Source organism: Phoenix dactylifera, unplaced genomic scaffold, assembly GCF_009389715.1.
Source record: "Phoenix dactylifera cultivar Barhee BC4 unplaced genomic scaffold, palm_55x_up_171113_PBpolish2nd_filt_p 000577F, whole genome shotgun sequence".
NCBI classification, from domain to species: domain Eukaryota; kingdom Viridiplantae; phylum Streptophyta; class Magnoliopsida; order Arecales; family Arecaceae; genus Phoenix; species Phoenix dactylifera.
This window is the reverse complement of record NW_024067979.1, coordinates 1-11,532: the sequence shown is the minus strand read 5'-3', so window position 1 is coordinate 11,532 and position 11,532 is coordinate 1.

Genomic DNA, 11,532 nt, shown 5'->3' with positions numbered 1-11,532 from the left:
TTAATTGAAAATATATATATGGTCTTGTTCATTTGGATGGATCTAATCTTGAGAATGCAGCAAAGTGTGAATTGAGTCGACCCATAGGTTGATTGGGTCGACCCCGGGACTTAAAAGAATCATCTGGCACACTCCTGCAAAAACAGCACAAATGAACAGTGAGTTGGGTCGACCCAAGGTAGGCATGAGTCGACCCAACCTCCAAAGAACCTCAAAATGCAAAGGAAAAATGCTCTCTGGATTTACTGAGAGGGTCGACCCACACAGTGGTTGAGTCGACCCAAGCTTGAGTCGACCCAAACCCTGAGAGGGTCGACCCAAAGGCAAGACAGAAAGACAGACAGAAAATGGTTCTCTGAAATTACTGAGAGGGTCGACCCAAGAAGAAGTTGAGTCGACCCAAGTGAACTTTGAGTCGACCCAAACCCTGAGAGGGTCGACCCAAATGGAAGACAGAAAGACAGACAGAAAATGGCTCTCTGGAATTACTGAGAGGGTCGACCCAAGAAGAAGTTGAGTCGACCCAAGTGAACTTTGAGTCGACCCAAAGAATGGTTGGGTCGACCCAAGTGAAGGAAGTTTGAAATTCATGTTTCTGTGTTCTCTGAGAGGGTCGACCCAAGGAATGTTTGAGTCGACCCAAGGCCAAGTTGGGTCGACCCAAGGACAGGTTGAGCCGACCCAAACACGGGCTGAACAGTAACGGCTAGTTCTGCAGATGTACTTTTTGTCCTTCCCAAGGCATGTAACGGCTAGTTTTTCAAATCTGACCAATGGGGCTTGTCCAAGGAAGGTTGAAAACTATTTAAAGGGGCACTATTCATAAGAATAAATAACTTTTGAGTGGGAAATCAAAGTATACACAAGAAAACCAAAGAGCCCTAATCTTCTTCATCAAGAGCTTCATTCAAAAATCAAAGAAAGGGATTGAGCAGATTCAAAGAGGCATCAAGAGCTCCTTCCCCCATTGAAGAGTGAAGCTTCCTTGACAAAGAAGAGCCAAGCGACTTCAAAGCGATAATTTCTTTCTAACTCTTCTTCATTGCTCATATTGTTCTATATGCTCATTTAGGAGTTTAAATCTTTTCTTCTCATTTGTTTGAATACTTTGTAAAGGTTCGTTGGTGAGCCCGCAAAACCAACAAAGGTTTTTGGTAAACCCGGAAAACCAAAGTTGTAAAGGTTCGTTGGTGAGCCCGCAAAACCAACAAAGGTTTTTGGTAAACCCGGAAAACCAAAGTTGTATAGGTTCGTTGGTGATCCCGTAAAACCAACAAGGTTTTTGGATTGTGAGCCCGGAAAACAATCCAACTGTAATCCGCGAGATTATAGTGAATTCCCAAGGGTACGCTTGGGGAGTGGACGTAGGTGCTAAGGAGAGCACCGAACCACTATATATTGTTGTATTTAGATTGTGTTTGTGCTTTCATTCTCTCTTGCTTTACTTTCTATTCTTGCATTAGTTTAACTCACTCTAATAACCTAAGTAAGCATCCATCGCAGTTAACTAAGAAAGTTTTAAAAGCACTAAAGTAAAGAAGAAACCAATTCACCCCCCCCTCTTGGCTTGTCACCTTGGGCAACAAGTGGTATCAGAGCAAGGTGCTCTAATAGTACTCATTGATCTAACAATCAAGAGTTAAAGATCATGACAACCCAAGTGGGATGTGCAATGAGTGAGGGACAATCCACAAATAGACCTCCTCTATTTAATGGCACAAACTACACATATTGGAAAGCCAGAATGAGGATATTCATTCAAGCTTCAGATTATGAACTATGGCAAATCATCACTAGAGGACCTCACACACCCACACTTAACATAGAGGGCACTATCATACCCAAACCAGAAATGGATTGGAATGAAAATGATAGAAGATTAGCACAGTTAAATGCAAAAGCTGTAAATATACTTTACTGCTCTTTAGATGTAAATGAATTTAATAGAATATCCACTTGCACCACCGCCAAAGAAATTTGGGATAGACTTGAGGTCACACATGAAGGGACCAATCAAGTTAAGGAGTCTAAGATAAACATATTAGTACACAAGTATGAACTGTTTAAAATGGAATCTACTGAGTCCATAACTGATATGTTTACTCGTTTTACTGATATTATAAATGGGCTTAAGAGTTTAGGAAAGTCTTATTCTAACTCTGATTTGGTGCGTAAAATTCTCAGGTCTCTACCAAGGAATTGGGAGGCCAAGGTAACCGCTATTCAAGAAGCAAAGGACCTCAACACACTGCAGTTAGAGGAGCTTCTAGGATCACTCATGACCTATGAGTTGACAATGAGGCAAAATTCAGAAGATGAGGTCAAGAGGAGAAAGCCTATTGCCCTAAAGACTACCACCCCTAGACAACAAACTGAATCGGAAGATTCAAATGATGATGAAGATATTGATGAAGAAGGGATGGCAGTGCTTGGGAGAAAATTCAGAAAATTCATGAGAGGTAAGAAGAGATTCCATAAAAAGAAGCCCTTCATTAAAGGTAACTCAAGCAAAGAAAAGGGTAAGGACAAAGAAAAGGAGAAAGAAACTCCCATTTGCTATGAGTGTAACAAACCCGGGCATTATAAGATAGATTGCCCAGATTTGAAGTGGATGGCAAGAAAATTGAAAAAGAAGAATTTTATGGCCGATTGGAGTGAGAGTGAGGAATCAAGTTCGGAGGACGAAGATCATCAAGACACGGCCCAAATATGTCATATGGCCAATGACGATGAGGTGTGTCTTGCAGCTGACAAAGTTGAAAAACGTTGGTATCTAGATAGCGGGTGTTCAAGACACATGACTGGTGACGAAGATCAATTTGTCACCTTGGAACCAAAGAATGGTGGAGTAGTAACCTATGGAGACAATGGTAAAGGGTATATCATTGGAAAGGGTAAAATTTTCATTGCTCCATCTGTTTTTATAGAAAATGTCTTATTAGTTAAAGGTTTGAAACATAATCTTCTTAGCATAAGTCAGTTTTGTGATAAAGGATTTAAAGTTACATTTGAAGCATCTGTATGTATAATCACAAATCCTAAAGATAATAGTATTGTACTTGTAGGACAAAGGCAAAGGAATATTTATTTAGTAGATCTTCAAGAATTAGGCAAGAAAAATGGTTTATGCTTAATTACTAATGAAGAAAAGAAAAATGAAACTAGTTGGCTTTGGCATCGAAGACTAGGACATGCTAGTATGGAATTAATATCAAAACTAGTTAAGAAGGAGTTAATAAAAGATGTGCCAAAATTGACTTTTGAAAAAGACAAAATATGTGGACCATGTTCATTGGGAAAACAAACTAAGTCATCCTTCAAATCGAAAAATGTAGTCTCAACAACTAGACCATTTGAACTCATACATATGGATTTATTTGGACCTACTAGAACTACAAGTCTAGGAGGGAAGAAGTATGGACTAGTTATTGTAGATGATTTTTCAAGGTACACATGGGTTTTATTTTTGGCACATAAGAATGAAGCATTTTCAGAATTTTTGAAACTATACAATAAAATCATAAATGAAAAGAAACTCACATTGGTAGCAATTCGAAGTGATCATGGCACGGAATTTGAAAATCAACACTTCGAGGAATTCTGCACTAAAAATGGAATATCACATCAATTTTCAGCACCTAGAACGCCTCAACAAAATGGGGTTGTTGAAAGGAAAAATAGGACATTGGCAGAAATGGCACGCACAATGTTGTGCGAGTCAAATCTTCCAAAGTACTTTTGGGCTGAAGCTATAAACACTTCTTGCCATATTCTAAATCGAGTCTTAATACGACCTATAACTAAGAAAACTCCTTATGAACTTTGGAACAATAGGAAACCAACTGCAAAATATTTTAAAGTATTTGGATGTAGATGTTTTATCTTAAATAATGGCAAGGAGGACTTAAGTAAATTTGATGCCAAGTCAGATGAAGGTATCTTCTTAGGATACTCCACATCTAGCAAGGCATACAGAGTATTCAACAAAAGAACCTTAGTAGTGGAAGAGTCGGTCAATATTATATTTGATGAGTCTGATAGTGAGTCTGCTAGGAAAGAAAGTATTGTTGATGATGATACAGGAATTATAGACTTTGAAAAGTTGAATATAGATGACGTGCCAAATCAAGATAAGGGAGAAGATTGCCTGCCACCACAACCCCAAGACGTGCCAAAAGAATGGAGGTATGCACATGGACATCCCAAAGACTTAATTATTGGTGATCCATCTCAAGGGGTAAGAACTCGATCTTCTCTTAGGAATTTAAATGATTATCTTGCTTTTGTTTCACAATTAGAACCTAAAACTTATGAAGAAGCTGAAAAAGATACTAACTGGATAAATGCCATGCAAGAGGAATTAAATCAATTTAAAAGAAGTAATGTATGGACATTAACTGAAAGACCAAAGCATAATTCAGTAATTGGAACAAAATGGGTATTTAGAAATAAATTAGATGAAAATGGAGTAGTTATAAGAAATAAGGCTAGACTTGTAGCTAAAGGATACAATCAGGAAGAAGGAATAGATTATGATGAGACGTTTGCTCCTGTAGCTAGATTAGAAGCTATAAGATTACTTCTAGCATTTGCATGCTTTATGGACTTTAAATTATATCAAATGGATGTGAAGAGTGCATTTTTAAATGGTATTATTGAAGAGGAAGTATATGTAGAACAACCTCCAGGATTTGAAAATCATGAATTACCAAATCATGTGTTTAAATTGCATAAGGCATTATATGGATTAAAGCAAGCACCTAGGGCTTGGTATGATAGACTAAGTAAGTTTCTCATTGATAATGACTTTTGTAGAGGAAATGTAGATAAAACTCTATTTCTCAAAAGAAAGGACAAAAATCTACTAGTGGTACAAATATATGTAGATGACATAATCTTTGGTGCCACTAACGATACTCTATGCAAAGAATTTGCTGATTTAATGCATGGAGAATTTGAGATGAGTTTGATGGGAGAATTAAGCTTCTTTTTAGGATTACAAATCAAACAAACCAAAGAAGGTATTTTCATTCATCAAACTAAGTATACAAGGGAAATACTGAAGAAGTTTGGTAATGAAAATCATAAGGGAATTGGCACTCCAATGAATCCCACTAATAAGCTAGACAAGGATGAAAAAGGGAAAAGTGTAGATATTAAGCTCTATAGAGGACTAATTGGATCCTTGCTCTATCTTACGGCTAGTAGACCCGACATTGTATTTAGTGTAGGGATATGTGCTAGATATCAATCGGATCCTAAGGAGTCACATTTAAGTGCAGTTAAGAGGATCCTTAGATATTTAAGAGGAACCACCACCATTGGATTATGGTATTCGAGAGACTCATGTCTAGATTTGCTCGCATACTCAGATGCAGATTTTGCCGGATGCAAATTAGATAGAAAGAGCACAAGTGGCACATGCCAATTCTTAGGAAACAATTTAGTATCATGGTTTAGTAAAAAGCAGAATTCAGTAGCACTATCCACAGCCGAAGCTGAATACATAGCTGCTGGTAGCTGTTGTGCTCAAGTATTATGGCTCAAGCAACAACTAGAGGACTATGGTGTTAAACTAGAAAATATTCCTATTAAGTGTGACAATACGAGTGCTATCAATCTCACTAAAAATCCAGTTCAGCACTCTAAGGCCAAACACATAGAAATAAGGTACCATTTCATTAGGGATCATGTGCAAAATGGAAATGTATGCATTGAGCATATATGCACGGAAAAACAATTGGCCGATATATTCACAAAACCACTGAGTGAAGATAGATTCTGTATGCTCAGAAGGGAATTAGGTATATGTGATCCTTTTATTGAATGAATATGAAAGGAAGTTAGTAGTCTCATGATACATTCTTCTAACTTCAAAAATCCCATGAAACATGAGTCAAATTTATTGTCTATAAATTTCTCACTCATGTATCAATGTCCCATAAGGAGCTTATAAGGATTAAAAGCGAGGAAAACTTTTTAGAAGCAAAAAGGGAGAGAAAACCAAGTTCTGCACTTGGGTCGACCCAACCCAGAACAAGGGTCGACCCAACGTTGAGTCGACCCAAGAAAATTCTTGAGTCGACCCAACGTCGGGACCCCACTGTTAAAAGGGGGCCCGAGAGCTCATCTAGGGCACTGTTTGCCCTTTGTCTTCTTCCGAAAATCCTTGTCCCCACTCTCCAATCTCCACTAGACTCCTCCAAACAGTAGATTTCTTTAAGATCTTGGAGAAATGGGTCCCAAACGAGCCGTAGCCAAAAGATCCGGAAGAGTGAGCCGAGTCCAACAAGAGGAAAGGCGCCCTACCGAGCCTTCTCCCGTGTCTCCACCGCGTGAGGCACGTGCGGAGGTCCCTCCTCCTCCTTCCCCCTCAGTGCTCCTTGCAAGATTTGCGGGGAGGCCGGTTACTACCGGAAGAAGGATCCATTCGGAGTTTTTCAACCAAGAAGGATTTCGAATTTGGGAATGGATCCAAAGACAAGAATGGGAGTATCTTTGCTCCCTTGATGTGGTGATATACCCCGGGTTAGTCCAAGAATTCTACGCCTTCCTCAAGACTGGTATGGGAGGGCTTGTTTCAGATGTTAGAGGGGTTCGGATCCGTGTATCCGAGGAGAGCTTGAGTGAGCTTCTACACCTACCTTGCACGGGAGCTATTCCGGAAAGATCAGATAACAAAATGAGAGCTCTTCAGCTGATCATGGAAAATGAGAACTTCGATTTCTCTCAGAAGGTAATAGCTAGTTCTCTTTCCGCCGAGATGAGGTTGTTGCTTAATATGATAAATAGAATTTTATTTCCGAAGACCGGGAGATTCGATCTCATCTCAGAACGAGATCTTGCAGTTATGGAGTGCATGATTAGGGGGATTCCCCTAAATCTTCCGGCCATGATATTGAGGCAAATGAGAAAGGTAATAAGCAGCAACAGGGTATCATTGCCTTATGGCATGATACTTACATTGATCTTCCGTCAGCACGGGTTACCTCTCGAGGAGGAAGCATTCAAGAATCTGCAACCCACAGACACGTACACTGCACGGTCACTCATACGCATGGGTTATGAGAAAGTGAACGGGCAGTGGATACATACTGGTGCAGGCATTCAGGGTGAAGCACCAGAGGGAGAGGCACCAGAGGGTGAGGATGAGGAGCCTATGGATCATCCTACTGCACCCTCAGAGGCTGGACCATCGTCATCTGCTCCTCCGACAGATACGGATGACTTCTGGAGCAGGATGACAGAGCTCATGTCAGCTCAGGCGAGGACTATTACTGACGGGCTCACGAGCCGATTAGACGCCCGGTTGGATGTCATGTCTGCTGATATCAGTGATCTGAGGCAGCAGATTGGAGCACTCCGGAGAGAGAGGGAGACACATGGACCATCTGTGCCACAGGCTGCTGAGTCAGAGATATCGGCACAGAGTCATCCAGCTCGACGTGCTCCACGCCAGACTCAGTCTCACCAGGCTCGACCTCCCCTCGCCACGTATGCTAGGAGGATGAGGACTAGATCCCAGCCATTAGATTCCCCCTAGGCTGATCTTAGTATCTATGTTTAGAGCCTAGGCTAGAAATCTAGTTCTCATATGTATCTTGCTTTTTCTCATATGTATTTTGCTTTTGCCTTATATCTTTAAATCTTGATTGAGGAACATTGTACTTATCTTTATTTTGGGCATTATTGTATGAAAATGTTCCTATTTTGATCAATGAAGTCTGAAGTTTGTTCTTTATTGCATCTTTTCTCATATATATGTTTTTTGATGATAACAAAAAGGGGGAGAAGAGAAGGAAAGAGTATATAAAGGAAACGAGAAGAAAAGAGTATATAAAGGGGGAGAAGAAAAGATAGAGTATTCACTTCGAGAAAAGAAAGAGTATTTCATTTGACAAGTTGAGAAAGAGTGAGTAAAGAAGTTATGAAAAGAAAAGAGAAATAAATGGGCAAACAAATTGAAAATCATATAAGAAAGCTTATATATCTAAGGGGGAGCAATTTGTAACAATGAAAACCATCAAATCAAAAATTTCTATCATAATTCAGAATTTGGCACATATAAATTCAAAATTTGGCACGCTCCTCTCTCACCCCGATACATAAGCTGAAACTCATATTTTATCTCAAATTTTTGAAGTTTCATTGCTAATGAATTATAAATGAAAGGGGGAGCCATTCAAAAAGTCAAATTGGCAAATTTTGAATAATATAGGGGGAGATTTTACTTATATATATGAAAAGCTGAAATTCAGAAATTCAATCCCTTTTATAAACTGATTTTAAAGACAAGTATCAATAGGCTTATACTCTTTATTTTGTAATCATCAAAAAGGGGGAGATTGAGGATGATAGTGTTATTTTGATGATTAACAAGCAATTATCTAGAGCTTGCTATAAGTTAAATTGATACTTCATTTATAAGTTCATTACTCTCAGTATATTTGTTTAATTGAAAATATATATATGGTCTTGTTCATTTGGATGGATCTAATCTTGAGAATGCAGCAAAGTGTGAATTGAGTCGACCCATAGGTTGATTGGGTCGACCCCGGGACTTAAAGGAATCATCTGGCACACTCCTGCAAAAACAGCACAAATGAACAGTGAGTTGGGTCGACCCAAGGTAGGCATGAGTCGACCCAACCTCCAAAGAACCTCAAAATGCAAAGGAAAAATGCTCTCTGGATTTACTGAGAGGGTCGACCCACACAGTGGTTGAGTCGACCCAAGCTTGAGTCGACCCAAACCCTGAGAGGGTCGACCCAAAGGCAAGACAGAAAGACAGACAGAAAATGGTTCTCTGAAATTACTGAGAGGGTCGACCCAAGAAGAAGTTGAGTCGACCCAAGTGAACTTTGAGTCGACCCAAACCCTGAGAGGGTCGACCCAAATGGAAGACAGAAAGACAGACAGAAAATGGCTCTCTGGAATTACTGAGAGGGTCGACCCAAGAAGAAGTTGAGTCGACCCAAGTGAACTTTGAGTCGACCCAAAGAATGGTTGGGTCGACCCAAGTGAAGGAAGTTTGAAATTCATGTTTCTGTGTTCTCTGAGAGGGTCGACCCAAGGAATGTTTGAGTCGACCCAAGGCCAAGTTGGGTCGACCCAAGGACAGGTTGAGCCGACCCAAACACGGGCTGAACAGTAACGGCTAGTTCTGCAGATGTACTTTTTGTCCTTCCCAAGGCATGTAACGGCTAGTTTTTCAAATCTGACCAATGGGGCTTGTCCAAGGAAGGTTGAAAACTATTTAAAGGGGCACTATTCATAAGAATAAATAACTTTTGAGTGGGAAATCAAAGTATACACAAGAAAACCAAAGAGCCCTAATCTTCTTCATCAAGAGCTTCATTCAAAAATCAAAGAAAGGGATTGAGCAGATTCAAAGAGGCATCAAGAGCTCCTTCCCCCATTGAAGAGTGAAGCTTCCTTGACAAAGAAGAGCCAAGCGACTTCAAAGCGATAATTTCTTTCTAACTCTTCTTCATTGCTCATATTGTTCTATATGCTCATTTAGGAGTTTAAATCTTTTCTTCTCATTTGTTTGAATACTTTGTAAAGGTTCGTTGGTGAGCCCGCAAAACCAACAAAGATTTTTGGTAAACCCGGAAAACCAAAGTTGTAAGGTTCGTTGGTGAGCCCGCAAAACCAACAAAGGTTTTTGGTAAACCCGGAAAACCAAAGTTGTATAGGTTCGTTGGTGATCCCGTAAAACCAACAAGGTTTTTGGATTGTGAGCCCGGAAAACAATCCAACTGTAATCCGCGAGATTATAGTGAATTCCCAAGGGTACGCTTGGGGAGTGGACGTAGGTGCTAAGGAGAGCACCGAACCACTATATATTGTTGTATTTGGATTGTGTTTGTGCTTTCATTCTCTCTTGCTTTACTTTCTATTCTTGCATTAGTTTAACTCACTCTAATAACCTAAGTAAGCATCCATCGCAGTTAACTAAGAAAGTTTTAAAAGCACTAAAGTAAAGAAGAAACCAATTCACCCCCCCCCTCTTGGCTTGTCACCTTGGGCAACACTATCTTAGAAAGGTTTAGGTGTTGCCATCATCGCATTTTTAAATTTTTAGGTGCTTGTTTAAGAATCTTGTGGTGGGTGAGTGGGGCGCGGATTATTGCTTAATTCCAATTTCTTACTTTGACATTGGGCAATGTCAATGTTTAGAATAAAGTTTTAAACCCGTCCACCAGTCAAGACATACATACGCGTGCACGCTCATGTATGTATTTATGCAAACAGGCATTTAGCGGTCCCACATGGTCATATGTGCTCATTCCAACCCCTCTAAATGCGTGTGGCCACATACACATGCAAGCAGGCATGAAACATGCATAGGTACTCACAACACTATCACTGCTCACTCATGCATACAACTCCATGTATGTATTTGCACAGACAAACCCACACTTGCATGGCTGTCTTCATACGCATGCCCAGTTCCTAGATCAACCACTTGTGCATATATTTCTTATTGAGAGATCCAAAAACAAAATTTTGAAAGTCTTCTTATTATGAGTTAAGTGGCCAGAAAATAATGGTCTTAATTTAGCTAGATTGAATAAAGCTACATGATATGTTATATGAACTGAAATCACTATTGATCATGACAGATTCAGCTCACTGCTTGTAAACGTACGGACTAGAGTTCAACATGTTTGAATGTAACGGAGAATCGTCTATTAATAAGAAATATAAGGGCACTTGTATTAGGCACAAATATAGAAATTAGGAAATTTTATTTTATAGGAAAATTAGAAAAAATTATTTTTATGTGGACTCTAGAATTAGAATTTTATGATGACTCTAGTATTTTATTTTTGTGCGGACTTAGATATAAATCCATTGTTATGTTAATTGGGAACACAGTTTTTACATTATTGAGTTTCGAGAATATAGAATATTGAGTTGCTGTCTCCCTTTGCCTTCTTCTGCGACTCTTTCCTTTTCTTCTTTTTCTTCTCTCTCCTTCTGTCCTGCATCAATTGATCTGATGGTGATGTTAAATTTGTTAGTTACTTTTGGAAGACACTTGGTAATTTGATGTTTTCCTCTGTATTCCACCCCCAAACTGATGATCAAACTGAAACACTTAATTATAGTTTGAGTGATTTGCTTAGATGTCTGGTTGGAGACAAATAGGGTAATTGGGATTTGGTGCTATCTACTACTGAATTCGCTTATCATCTTTGTTCATAGGTCAACGATTAACAGCCTAACTGAGTGTGTTTATGGATATCAACCCCATACCCTTATTGATCTTGTTCCTTTGCCTGATACCCATGTTTCTGAATTTGCAGAAAATTTTGCCCAACATATGCATGATTCATATATAGAGATTAGGCACAAAATTGTAATGATTAATGCAGATTATAAACTTGCTGCTGATATTGCATCATAAGGCTAAGTAGTTTAATGTAGGGCATATTATCATGGTTCACATTCATCTAGAATGTTTGCCTAAAAGTTCTTTCAAGAAATTGCATGCCCAAGTCATTGGCCCATTTTCCATTATTA